The sequence below is a fragment of the Apostichopus japonicus genome, chromosome 16, assembly GCF_037975245.1.
Source record: "Apostichopus japonicus isolate 1M-3 chromosome 16, ASM3797524v1, whole genome shotgun sequence".
NCBI lineage: Eukaryota > Metazoa > Echinodermata > Holothuroidea > Aspidochirotida > Stichopodidae > Apostichopus > Apostichopus japonicus.
In genome coordinates this window covers 14,615,130-14,629,586 of record NC_092576.1, presented here as the reverse complement: position 1 = coordinate 14,629,586, position 14,457 = coordinate 14,615,130, and the positions used below count along the sequence as shown (strand labels likewise).

General features: G+C 36.6%; 2 protein-coding genes and 1 long non-coding RNA gene across 3 annotated transcripts in view; 1 reads left to right on the top strand and 2 right to left on the bottom strand.

Moving 5' to 3' along the window:
* The window catches only part of LOC139983701 (uncharacterized), a 125,362-nt gene that overhangs the window by 48,043 nt on the left and 62,862 nt on the right, over nt 1-14,457 (bottom strand). The window lies entirely within an intron of this gene.
* Nucleotides 1-14,457, bottom strand: part of LOC139983702 (uncharacterized) — a 32,616-nt gene that overhangs the window by 13,468 nt on the left and 4,691 nt on the right. The window lies entirely within an intron of this gene.
* On the top strand, nt 4,119-14,015 carry LOC139982887 (uncharacterized). The gene is made up of 6 exons (XR_011798406.1): nt 4,119-5,083; nt 6,417-6,543; nt 8,189-8,300; nt 10,764-10,922; nt 11,465-12,264; nt 12,553-14,015. It is a non-coding gene; the product is annotated as an uncharacterized lncRNA (long non-coding RNA).

The following is a 14,457-nucleotide window of genomic DNA, read 5'->3' as shown; positions in this document are numbered from 1 at the left end:
TCATTGAATTTCTGTTATTGTGTGATTCCTGAAGAACAGATAAATGAAACGTTAACCTATGTGTACAACAAATTTTACATCATTACTCACTATCACACATTCCCACTAGGATATTTTTAGTATTCAACAGGGTTGTATAGTATTTAGGTTGTCCCTTGCAATTTTAAAGTGAGTGTACGCAGGGACGTAGCTAAGGCCTGAAGTTGGGGGGGGGGGGGGGAATGCAGTGGCTGAAATTCCAACTGGATGGGTTTTGGAGCCAGAAAATTCCGACTGCTGACTTGAACCCCCCCCCCCCCCCCCCAACCCGCACTACTCGTGAACGATACGGTCAGTGTTAGTCAGACATCCCATCTTTCGCGACTGCAATTTTGTTCCGAATTTTTTTGCGGTACATTTGTAGCACTGGCCCTCACTTCACAAACTTATTAATCACTCTGGTTAAGCGGGTAAGCAACTGAGTTGAGTTATCTGCTTGATAGGCTACATAGACTACTAACTACAAAAGCTATGTTAATGTAACAAAGGGGAAAACCTTTTTTCAACAAATTATATTCGACAAAATACAGTGCTTTTTCCTAGCGCGCTTAATATTATTTTCTTGGGGGGGGGGCTATTTATCACTTGCATGAAAACAATTTCAATTGTTCACATCATTCCAACTGAGCATTTGGAATGAAATGAACACTTAAACATTTTGCACAAAAATGTTGAGTTGACGACAGATACAATAAGTTATCAATTAAACATTTTGCAGAAATTTTTCAATTGCTCCATTGGAATAAAGTGAACAATTGAACATTTTGCCAAAAAATGTTCAATTGACGAGATAAGATATGTTGTCAATTAAACATTTTGCAGAAAATTTTTCATTGCTCAGATGGAATGAAGTGAACAACTGAACATTTTGCAGCAAAATGTCCAATTCACGAGATATGATAAGTTGTCAATTAATCATTTTGTAGAAAATTGTTCAATTGCTCAGTTAAAGCAACTAAGCAATCCAACATTTTTTTTCTTATTTTTTATAAGATTTTATCTTGTTATCTAAACAATTTACTGAAAAATTTCACCCTATGGGGCAAAGTTTTTCTCATGTTGATGGCACTTTAAAGCTTCCGTAGATAAGCATTGAGCGTTTTTATCGTATACGTTGTACAGTAGTTTTATTAGGCATTTTTTTTTTACAGTATTCAAAATCACACGAAGTTTTGTATGGTGGAGTATAAAGATCGCGAGATACAATTTCTAAATGTGACAAGGAAAACGTGGTAAATATGACTGATTAAAGGTCAATTTTGACCGAAAATTGTAGGTCACTCACAAATTACAAGAATATATGAAATTAGAGTGCGACAGTCGGAAAAATTAGAGTGAGACAGTCAGAAATTCGGACTGTCGCACTCAAATTTTCCAACTATCATCAGTTTTACAAAGATTGGGGGTGGGGTGTGAGACACCCCCACCCCTCTAGCGACGTCCCTGAGTGTACGTATACACACGGCACGTCGAATAATACACGGGCGAAACTCGCAGTGTCCTGCATTACCATTGAACTTCTGAGTTCGTATATTTTTCAAGAAACCGACACGGATACATACGACAACGTATACCAATATGTAAATGTCTCTCAAGATCGGTATGTCATAGGCACCTATAGATGACTGAATTTCCCAGTGAGGTAAAATTCCTCCTAGATGGTAATCAAACGGTTTAAGAATTTTACCCAAAGGTGACCATATTTTAATATGTAGCATATATGGGGCCAATACATCATAACTTTAAGCCTTCGAAATAACCTATTGTAGTTGCATATAACAAGGTTTGAACCTAACTGGAGACCAAAACTTCCCCGTATGCAACACCTTTGAAAAATAAAGAGGCGGGGGGGGGGGGTCGGAAAGAGGATTCAAGAAAGTTTGTAATATATAGGCTTCTTAAATAGTGCAGTTCCTAAAGGGTCTACTCGTTTGTATTGGGTTTAAATGCCTTCTAAATCGCTTAATTTTCAAACAGTTTCTGTGAAGACTACTATATTTCAGTCATACTTCCTCAAGCGTGGGCACAATGTCTAAGCGTGGGCACAATAAAGCGTGGGCTCACATGCATGTTAACCAATATGTATATGTGTAGTGTACGCGGCTGCGTGCAGTACATATGTTGTCTATGTATATATGTTAATCGTAATGTCTTTTTCCCGTTTTGATAGATGGGCTATAGTATGGGGTGCCTCCTATGATAGTAAGAAACCCGTTACCATTAAGTACCATTGACGTACCCATCAGTGGCGTCGCCGAAGGGGGGGGGGGGGGGCTGGGGCCTGAAAAAATCGTGCCCCAGGTGCCCTTCCCCTTCAGATGCGGTTGTAGTGTTAAAAAAAATACTCAGACAAAAATCTTTATTTGCCTAAATTAAAAACATCAATATTGGACAGATGCAAGCCCGAAAATTACTTCAAGTTGCTAAATATAGCACCAGATTGCATCTGAGGACCCTTAAAATTGATCCAAAATTCACAAAGTGGAAGGGAGAACTCTCCCCTATCACCCCTCCCCCAGGACGGCATTTAACAATACACATTGTGCCTCCATAAGTAAGTGATGTGCCCCCCCCCCCGTACTACATGAAAGAGGACAGTAATGATGGATGAAGAACCCGAAGTACATCTGTTTTTCCGTATCACATATTATTTCACAAAAATTACAAAATTTAAATCCCAATGACGTGCGGGCATAATCTATACGAATTCAATACATCACTAACTATAGGTGGTGGCGAGATCCTCAACCCTAAATGTGATAGATTTTGTGTATAACTTCTGCATATCAGTTTCCAATCTTATTTCCGAAAATATTAATCAATAAGAAGTGCTGAATGTGAACAAATCCTAAATGAGAGTATATGCCTAGAGTCGGCGAATAAACAATTTTGGTTGTAAAATGTATACATGATATTTTTCTCAAATTGATACATATGACCTTGAATTTTACCCATCTTTTTAATTGTGTTAATGACAATGACATATGTAAAGGAGGATTTTGTAACACCTTTAGATCCAGAGATATGTGTGTTTTCCACGTCGCAAAAAAGTACGCCCTCTATTCCATCTTGTTGCTAAAATATGTTTTTTCCCTCTTTTGTTGGAGACTAGGTATTTTCCTTTATATAGTAACATGATTCAGCTAGGAGTTGATCACAATGCACAGAGTAAATTGGTAAATTTGTATAATTATACTCCAAACAAAATTAAAATAACCCTATCAATTAGACACAAGCATTTTACTGTTTTCCAAAATTATCATGGAAGTTTGATGTATTTTGCCACATTAGGAGGCTTTAAATGTATTGTCAATGTTAGTGCGATTAATTAAGTGAAAATAGCTATGGCTGTAGAAAATCGGAGGGTTGAGCGCCGTAGACTAGGACTATATTGTAATGGACTTGTCGCAACAGAAATGTGTATGTGTTTGTGTATGGGTGAGGCGGGGGGGGGGGTGGGGATATAATGATATTCTTTATAGCAAGTGATTTTAATGTTATGATCACAAGCTGGCTGAAAAAAAATATACCATAATTTATCTTACAAGCATGCAGCTATTTTTTTGGGTGGGGAGGGGGGGGAGGTGGTCAGGTCGACCGTTGTTTATATAGGATCAGCAAAGTCGTTGGGAGCTGGGGTTAGCATCGATATGGGGCAGATCTCCATGCCCCTGCCCCCATACCCCACCGTGCTACTGTTTACAAACAAGTGAAAGCGACATTTTCCAAATGTATCCATGTAAACCACAAATGAATACTTCTACAGAAAGGCTAACCTAACACAAATAAGACTATAGGCATGCATGTGTGTTTGACAAGTAATACTGATGAGAACTCCGCATAGTGCATATTTTTACACAGTACAACTAAACAAGTCTACTACAGTACTATTATAAAGGTTACCAGCGTTAGCCTTTTCACACAATAGATCTAGCGTATTTTTTCACCTTTCTAGGATTCCAGCATACGTTTTATCAAAAATCGCACCAAATCGGTAATTCACAAAATAATTACTTTGTTTTCTGAAACTTTGAGACCAAATTACCACACGGCAACCCAATAAAATATATTTATAGGCTTCCGTGGCTTTTACACTATAATACCGCGTGAACTGCTTTAATATTAATGGGTTTTTCATACTTGGGTTTTTCATTAGGACTGAATCAGTATTTTTGTAAAATCCACAGTTAATTTTCTTGTATTATTTCCTGATTGTTATTAACCGTTTTAACTTGTTAAAATAATCACTAGACTGCCTATGATATGAATCAGTGCAACGAACAGTCAACGAATTATTGAAAACAACACATAACAAGTGAGTGAAACTGATTATCTAGCGTTTTCTGGGGTTTTATTTTGGCAAATCTAACGTTTTTTTGTTACTTGTCGCTGGTAACCCTGATTATTATTATGCTAACCGTAAATGACCTTTGGCCACCCCGTACTAGTTTTAAGTGATTGACAGATCAGCTGTGCCGCAACCCATTACAACTCCCTGGTAGTACAGTAGATACTGTAAGTGTAATCGCACAAAAACAGCGTGTGTTATGACACATACGTTGTACTCCCTGTCCCAGGGCAACTCCGAATATTGAGCCTATCGTTTTAAATTCTACACTTGTTGCTAGCGTCCATACTGACACGATTTTTATCGTCAACTCTTCTTCGAAATCGGGTGTTTTTCGTAAAAAGCTTGCATCCTGAATTCCTGACCATCGTCGATACAATACAACATAATAATCATAACTGACCTATGCATCTTACGTAGCATTGTCACTCTAGCCTAGGCTATGAACATTGAAAACGAAAGTTTTGGACCAAATGTACTACTAGTACGCGATTTCCGGCTGCGAATGACACATTTCCAATCCGATTTTTTTACCGGCCCGGGCAAGGATCAGATCCATAGTACGGCTCGAGTGCAAATGCGACTGGATCAATGCATCAGTTTACCCCGTGGAGAGATGATCGTCTGATAAAATCAGAGGATCTGATCTGGATCTTGTATAAAAGCACAAGTCCAAGAACAGATTTAAGAACTTAGGTAAGTGCTAATTTTCAAATTTAATCTTTATAGCAGCAAATAGGCTCATATACTTTATTATTGCATACTGTACATGGTGCATATTGCTATAATTTATTTCAGGCTTTTCCAGTTCCAAACATGCCCCTCCCCCCAAGAAAAAAATAACAAAACATAAATAACAGTTTTGGCATATATATGTCCCTGCATGGTCCAGTGTGCAGATTTTTACTCACATTTGTTGCTCTCACTATGTGTGATTGTGGGAACTAGGGACTGTGTCCCAATGGCTAGGAAAATTATTGAAGGTCAGGCTATTTTATTGAAGTTAATGAGTTTTGTCCTTTTTTACAAGTTGTACTGAAGTTTGGTAGAACACTACCATTTCGACAAAATATTGTCAACTAAAAATTCACTTTTCAACATTGCAGCATTGATGCTGACATTTGAGAAGTCCTCTCCCTCCATACATCCACATACAGTACCTCACAGATGTGCAAGATTTCATAACAGGGCTACACAGTCTGCATAAAGTATATACTAACCTCAGAAGCAATCAATCACAACAATATTGTCTTGCCTGATTGCAACTCCATTGTGGAAATAAAACCTGAAAACTTTGTCCCTTTGGTTGTGGTCAAACAGTGTGTCAATAAAGGATCATATGACACCTAGCCAGTTCATATCACAGTGTAAGGCAGTCTATACTGCAGCAACCAACAGTGAATATATACAGTCTTCAAAAGCATGGTTAACCACAGAAAGGGAGTAAAACTGTTAAGCAGTGGTCATGCTCTGAGGACTTACTCTTTCAATGCATGCCTTTGGATACTGTTTCACATTCATGGCTCATATTATTGTGGTGTGCAGCTGAGTAAATGAAGATTTAGTTGTGCTCATTTGTCATTGTGCTCCACTTACATGGGAAACAAAATGTGTGAAGGAAACCTTACAAATTTTAACAAATTACCAGTTTTCTGTCAGAATGTAAAGAGGATGATCCTGACAAATTGGACATTGAGCCAACTCTTTTCTCATCTCCACACAAAAGCAAGGGAAATACATCCCTACCTAATACACTTAAAAGGAACGTGAGCATGGATAATGAAATGGAAAATTTGGAAGAGGAACCAACTTTAAATAATCATACTAAAACAAAACTTTCACTGTCGTTTGAATGGGGCAGTCACTGTGAGTCACAACATCAGTACTATTTCTCCAGATACAACAAATGATTCGCTGTGGTTGTACCTTGACATAAGTTCAAATGGAAGTAGTAGCAGTAGCTTTGGTATTGCCAGAGAATTTTCTGCATCAATTTCTTCATGTGATCAAAACCTTTTTTTTTCACCAGGAGTGAGATAAAACGAAGGAGACGCAATCAAGCATTTGATCCTCTGCCTATGTTCCAATCTGATTGCTGTGATGGTAGCTGTATCAAATCGCTTTCTTACGATGACCTAGAACAGTCTTTTCTAGAGGTTAGTGAAGTGAGGGAAACTTAGCTAAAGCAATTCACTCTGGACAAGATTTGGATTCATCAGGAAAGATCATGTCACACCTGAGACAAATCTTGTTCTATTTATGTAATTTGTGGGAAGATTGTATGTGAGAAAGCATTTTGTATGTTCTTTGGTATTAGTAGCAAGTTATTCAAAGATTGTCTGAAATAATTTCAAGTTGGCAAGAAAAATGCAATTCATGGCAATAAAGGCAAGAAAAGGATGAGAACAAAAACTCCATTTGCACTAGCTTGGATGAGGTGTTTATTTGAACATATTGGAGATTACATGCCCCACAAAACAGAAGTGCACCTTCCAGTGTCATACACAAAGACTTCTCTCCATGCACGCATGAAGAAGGAAATGATAGAAATTGGCATTGGTGAACAAAGCATCATTTCCAAGGAATACTTTATGGAAATCTTTAGAAGAGTTCAAGATTCCTAATTATTTTATCTTGTGAATGTGCATGGATTTATCACAGTTATTGTTGCATACATTGCATGGGAAAAGGGGAATAAAATTTCAAATTCCTCATAGCTAGTAGCTTTAAATTGATTAACTAGCATAAAGACATTGATAAAGTATACTGAAACTTGTGAGGTCGAAAGTGCTGTTGTAAGACTGTTTTGCCAGAATTATCACACAAACAATAGCTGTGTACATTACAAATGATAACTTTCAAGTACTGTACATGGTCTGCTGATCAATCACAATTGGTGGGTTATAGCCCGGGGTGTCAAAACCACAGGCATTGCATCCTTTTATCTTTGCTGACTATGGAGGCTTTAACTTCATACAATCCAGTGACATTTAATCTGTTTAGTTAACTACATGTGCAGTCCATTAAACATTTCTTCAGAAAAATTCATGTGTCTCTATTGTTAGCTTCAGCTTCAGCAAGCACAAAGACTGTACTGTACATACTGGAGAGAATACACCTCACAGCTAGTGTACCACTAAAGCTGCATTATCATTCCTTAAAAACATTAGAATTATTGTCAAAAATTTTGATTTAAAGAAGTTCTAAAGAACATGTGACATAAGTTTGATTGCAACCTCCACTCAAATCAGGAGTAAAAGTGCTTTCTGCTGAAATGTCAATGAACAACTCCCTTAGATAGTGACATTTTCAGAAAGTTCCCCCAAATATGCCAGAAATTGAAATATGCTTACCTTTGGTCAAACTTCTTTAATTGTTTTAATTTCCACCTTTGAGGACATTTACCTCAACTGTCTGGGAAAATGATTAGGGTCTTATTTCCAAACATCCCTATCAATTGGTCTAATAAATAACATGAGAAGATGTTGTACAGCTTTACTTGTTCTTTTCTCAATTAGCTACTCTCAACACCCTATACTCCTTTAAAGGAATTCTCTAAAGTACCTAAAAGAATGCTTAACTTCAGTTATAATTAGTAAAAAATTTCAACATGCTCATTGCATTATTCTATGGGTATTCATGAAAACAACATGGTTCAAATTGACACAATAAAACTCTATCACTAATCACTACATAACTTTTTCTTGATTAGGTTAAGCAGTTCAATTTTACACCATTGTGTGAAGTAAAACTTATACTTTAAATGCTTAATTAAAGTATTTCAACATTATATTTTTCTAGACAACTGAGTTTACTGTGAGTGGTACTTGAAAGAGGTAGCGGAAAGAACAAGGAGTGGAAAGGAAAATGAAGAATGCCGACAATTGCAAGAAGTTCATCTTAATCATCTTAAGTGAGTCAAAATATTTTACTAATTTAGAATTAAAAGTTGATGTCTGCTTTCCTTTTTGAATCCTTGCAGAAGTCAAAAGCAATAGAAAGACTATCTATTCCTTCAAGTCCTCTATATGTGTGGGTGTGTCAGTGATGCTCCTAGTTAACACTTATCTCTTTCAAAAACTTGCTTGAACTACAAATTGGATATAGTAGCCCTAACTAAGATGATAAACCCTAAAGTTCAGAGAAAGGTCATTGGATCGGTCTCAAGTTTTCGTAACAAGTAATTAAAATGGCAGAAAATGAGATAGGGGCCTTTTCTGGCCCTACTCTGAGTGTGCTCTATATTCACAAGCAAAGGCATGTTTGAGTTTTAATTTCCATAGGATCCTTGCCCAGTAGTAGTTGTACGGGAAAAGTGCAAAAAAAAGTCAAGTGGGTGGTACGTTTTATGAACAGCGCCCTCAAACTTAAGAAATCTCACTTCTGGCCCTAATTGGGGGGTCCATTTTGGGCCTGTGGGTATATTTCAATTTTTTTTTAAATACCATTTTTCAGGAGCGTATTGACACTATTTTTAGAAACTCAAGTAAAAAAGTTGTGTATTTTGTGTTATCTACTCAAATTTCTGACTCGAAAATTGCGAAAATCACCTCGTTCATATGTATGAAAATGCTTGCACAAGCTGATTCGAGTAATTCTAATGACAACAACTTCTTAGCATTAGCATACAGGTGCTTAACAATTAAGAGGGTGGTCCACTAGCATAAGGACTACAAATAAACTGCATTTCCAGGGTCATAGATGTCGAACTATGTCTGTGAACAGCTATTTTGGGCATTTCAAGGTCAAATTTGGTCACAATTAAAAGTTTTATTTTTGGTTTTCAATACAAACTAGTAAGATATGTATAGTTATGATGCAAAGAATGTGCTAAATCATATTTTATATAAGTTATTAATGCTCTGGAGAGCAGCTTAAAGTGGCATATATGAGAGTTATATCAGCCCTACAGAAACATGCTTGCGAGGGCAAACAGTGGTAACATTATATCTTCATTCAAGGAGATCATGCTAACAACATTAAGAACTATTGAAATGTATTAAAAGGGTTCTGTCTAATACTCTTTGACTCCAACCCCCCCCCCCACCCTCCCCATAGTGCACTATGCATATTTGAATACATGCATACAGTATGTGACTGACTTTTACTGCAAAGAGACTGCATAAACATGCATTCAAGGTATACTGAATTATTGGTATGGTCCACAGTGTGCACTATATATGTGTGTACATGTTCAGTACAGTGTTATTTTACACCAAGTACTATTAAATACACACTGTCCAAGATAATGAACAGTATACACACTGTACATGTATTTACTGGTTAAACATTCCTTTTAAATTATTGAAAGTCTTTTAATTTATTGAATTAGCAAAAGAATTATACACTACATTGCAAATATTTAAAAAGACATTGAAATATGCACTTTGCACTATATATTATGTGTGTACATGTTCAGTACAGTGTTATTCTACACCAATTACTATTAAATAAACACTGTCCAAAAACATGTACAGTACACACTGCACATTTATGTACTGGTTAAACATTCCTTTGAAATTATTGAAAGTCTCTTAATTATTGAATTAGCAAAAGCATACACTAAATTGCAAATATTTAAAATGATACTGAAATATGCACAGTATTGAATGGAATGACCACACATATATACACATATGATACACACATATATAGTGCACACTGTATGTATGCACTGGTTCACATTCATATTCTAATCTGATATAGGGTTGGGTAGAGGTTTTGGTTGGAAGGGGGTGAGTTACATGCATACAGACAATTTGAAGCAGAAGATTACCTTACCAAATAATTCAGTATACCTTGAATGCATGTTTATGCAGTCTCTTTGCAGTATTAAAATTCAGTAACATATATGCATACAAATCTGCATAGTGCACTATGGGGAGGGTGTTGGGGGGGGGTGAGAGGGAGTCAAAGAGTACTAGACAGAACCCTTTTAATAAATAACATTTCAATAGTTTCTAATGTTGTTTTACGTGGTCTCCTTGAATGAAGATACAATGTTACCACTGTTTGCCCTCGCAAGCATGTTTCTGTAGGGCTGATGTAACTCTCATTTTCGCCACTTTAAGTTGGTTGCTACAGTAGGCGGGGTCGTAACCTAGCAACGAAAAAGTTTTCAAATTTTTTTTTTGCCCAATTTCATCCTTTGAGACATATGGCAAGACACCATATCAGTTCCAGGCGATTCTAAGAGGGTCGACGTGGAATCGACCCAAAAATCTGTTGATTTGGCATGGATTGACCCATATATCATTTACATTATTTCTCAAATGATATTGGATCAAAACTCAAATCAATATTTCTTATCTGATATCGTAAACCCTGTATCAGTTAAGAGTTTATTTTGTATCATAATATGTTCTATTTTTACTAGGTCAAAAGGAGAGCAGTAACATCTTGCCCGCACTAAGGCGTGCCAGGTTTCTTTGGAACTGAATACCCTTATAGTCGATGGAATGGACCAATCAAAGACTGATCTGCCACATTTTGTCCAGAGTGATTAGGATGTAAAACATCCACATCCACATAACAGGTCAGTATTATCATGGAGGTCTGTTTTACCTCCATGGTATTATGAAGTGACCGGAAAGTGTTTATGTCATTATAAGTGTAAACATCACGTTTTCTGGTTTCCGAGAAATTGTAATCCTACAGTATGAAATTGTGATGTCATGTTGGTGTATAGTACAGTATGTATGTGCGTGAGCAGCATGTGTGTGGGTGTTTATACAGGGTGTTTGTTTGTACGATGCCTTGTTTTACAACACAATGTCTCAAGAGGGGAAGTTTGATTATCTTCATAAGTAGTATAAGGATGGACACCTAAGGTAACAAGAAGTCTAGTGTTCCTATTGTTTTGGTTGAGGTCAAATCAATTCTGTTCTTTATTTGTTGTTCTGATAAAGATAATGGCCTTAGTATCCATCAAATATTATGTGACTGTGTTTTTTTTTGTTAAAGCACATAGTAGGTTAATTTTCAAACTTTATTTAATAGCAGAAAACAAGTAATAACAACCTCTTTAATATACATGTCAATGAAGTAGTATATATTCATTCTTCTCTTTCTTTTCAGGTGTCCTAATTCACACTAAAGGTCCATGTGACAAGTTTGCATATATGTTATGACTGATCTGAAGCATATCCAACATGATTCAAACATGACCATTACATGCAATTTGTGGACACTAGTGAAGCACAAGGATACTCTTGGGAAGGATCTGTTTTTGCAAATGGATAATTGTTACAGGGAGAATAAGAACCGCTATCTTCTGTCCTTCTGCCCTTCTGCTCCTTGCTTTTAGAGTTGAAGATCTTCAGAGTGGTGATATATATAAATGTTATAACTTTGCTAAAGAAGTTATTGAAGTATCTGACTATATTAAAGTTGGGAATATAGCAGCCGTAAACCTCATTGATTCAAGCACACGACCATACTTTGGAGAAGTCACTAAAATTTAAAAGGATGAGGTTATTTTACATTGGATGAAGGGATCCTGGACTGGAGACTGGAAACTGCTAGACTGTGGCCAAGGAAGAAATAAGCAGCCATACACACCATCAGTTTCTTTCCATTCCTTAATGTTCTGGGACTTTAATTTAACCCATAAAAATCGCCTTCCAAAGAGGGAAGTCTGTGACTTGAAAGAAAGATATGCAGCTATAGATAAAGAATTTGAGCTGAATAACTAGGAAACCTTATGTTTTACACATACTATTGATTGGGCAGTGTGTACTCTTATTTTCTTGCAACAACTTGTGTAAAAGAAGATATGTAGTTTTGAGAAACACACACAATTTTCTTGGTGTATTGCTACACTTAACTGGTTGGGGCGTACTGGTACGCCCCAAAGATATATACAATTTATCATAGGGGTGTATTTTCTACTCTAAACTGGTTGGGGCGTACTGGTACGCCCCAAAGATATATACAATTTATCATAGTGGTATATTTCAACATTTAACTGGTTGGGGCGTACTGGTACGCCCCAAAGATATATATATAATTAATCATAGTGGTGTATTGCTACACTTAACTGGTTGGGGCGTACTGGTACGCCCCAAAGATATATACAATGTATCATAGTGGTCTATTGCTACACTTAACTGGTTGGGGCGGGGCGTACTGGTACGCCCCAAAGATATATACAATTTATCATAGAGGTATATTTCTACACTTAACTGGTTGGGGCGTACTGGTACGCCCCAAAGATATATACAATTTATCATAGTGGTATATTTCAACATTTAACTGGTTGGGGCGTACTGGTACGCCCCAAAGATATATATAATTAATCATAGTGGTGTATTGCTACACTTAACTGGTTGGGGCGTACTGGTACGCCCCAAAGATATATACAATGTATCATAGTGGTCTATTGCTACACTTAACTGGTTGGGGCGGGGCGTACTGGTACGCCCCAAAGATAAATACAATTTATCATAGAGTTATATTTCTACACTTAACTGGTTGGGGCGTACTGGTACGCCCCAAAGATATATATAATTAATCATAGTAATGTATTGCTACACTTAACTGGTTGGGGCGTACTGGTACGCCCCAAAGATACAATTTATCATAGTGGTATATTGCTACACTTAACTGGTTGGGGCGTACTGGTACGCCCCAAAGATATATACAATTTATCATAGTGGTCTATTGCTACACTTAACTGGTTGCATACTGGTATGCCCCAAAGATAAATACAATTTATCATAGTGGTGCATTTCTACACTTAACTGGTTGGGGCGTACTGGTACGCCCCAAAGATACAATTTATCATAGTGGTGTATTGCTACACTTAACTGGTTGGGGCGTACTGGTACGCCCCAAAGATATATACAATTTATCATAGTGGTCTATTGCTACACTTAACTGGTTGGGGCGTACTGGTACGCCCCAAAGATAAATACAATTTATCATAGTGGTGCATTTCTACACTTAACTGGTTGGGGCGTACTGGTACGCCCCAAAGATATATACAATTTATCATAGTGGTGTATTGCTACACTTAACTGGTTGGGGCGTACTGGTACGCCCCAAAGATATATACAATTTATCATAGTGGTGCATTTCTACACTTAACTGGTTGGGGCGTACTGGTACGCCCCAAAGATATATACAATTTATCATAGTGGTGTATTGCTACACTTAACTGGTTGGGGTGTATTGGATCGCCCCAAAGATACAAAAAACATTGTACAATATATCCATTTTGCCCCAAAATGACTATTTATCAAAAATACTTGCATTTTATGTTCGCTTTGGGAAAATCATACCAAAAGTAATCATATATTAAATTTTTGCTATATTTTGTCAACTTGATTGATAAAAATCTTTGCTTTTGTTAGTAAGTGATGGTTTATTCAAAATTCAGTGAATGTTATGGCTAAATTGCTTAATTTGTTAGTATCTGTAACAGCAAACTCTTTTAAGACATCTAATCCACCAGAATAGAGATAAAATGTTTATGTCTGCTCGTTTTACTATGAATTAACAAGGTAACACTGTTGTGTAAAATTATTCCATTTAAATGGCTATTTATCCTGCATTTTTGAATAAATGTATATTTACAGAATTTTACAAATAAGAAATGTTACATGCAAATAAATGAGAAAATACGCAACATATTTCAAATGTCATATTTTTCATGTACTTATACAATGCAAAAACCAGGCCTTGGGTAACAGACCACATTTCAACGTAAAATGGTTGAATTCACTCGTACATCTTTCATTTTTCAGCTTTTACTTGGAGAAAAAGTGAAAAGTCATATTTCCTTAATTACCCAAATGTTTCCTAGTCTCTTCTAAGAAAATTGTGATGTCATACTCCTTCAAATTTTGTGCATAGGAGCATGCATCTTTTTATACTTCATTTGGTATTTCAAGCAAACGTCGTCTTCGTGCATATTAAAGTTGACATTTGCGCGTTTATTATTCGCAGTCACATTACTGCATTGCAATTAAAGACACGTGGTTTGTACAGTACCACAATTGCCCAGATTTTTATTAACAGTACTAGTGACTAACCTTAATAACAGTATGCTAAAATCAATATTTGTGTAT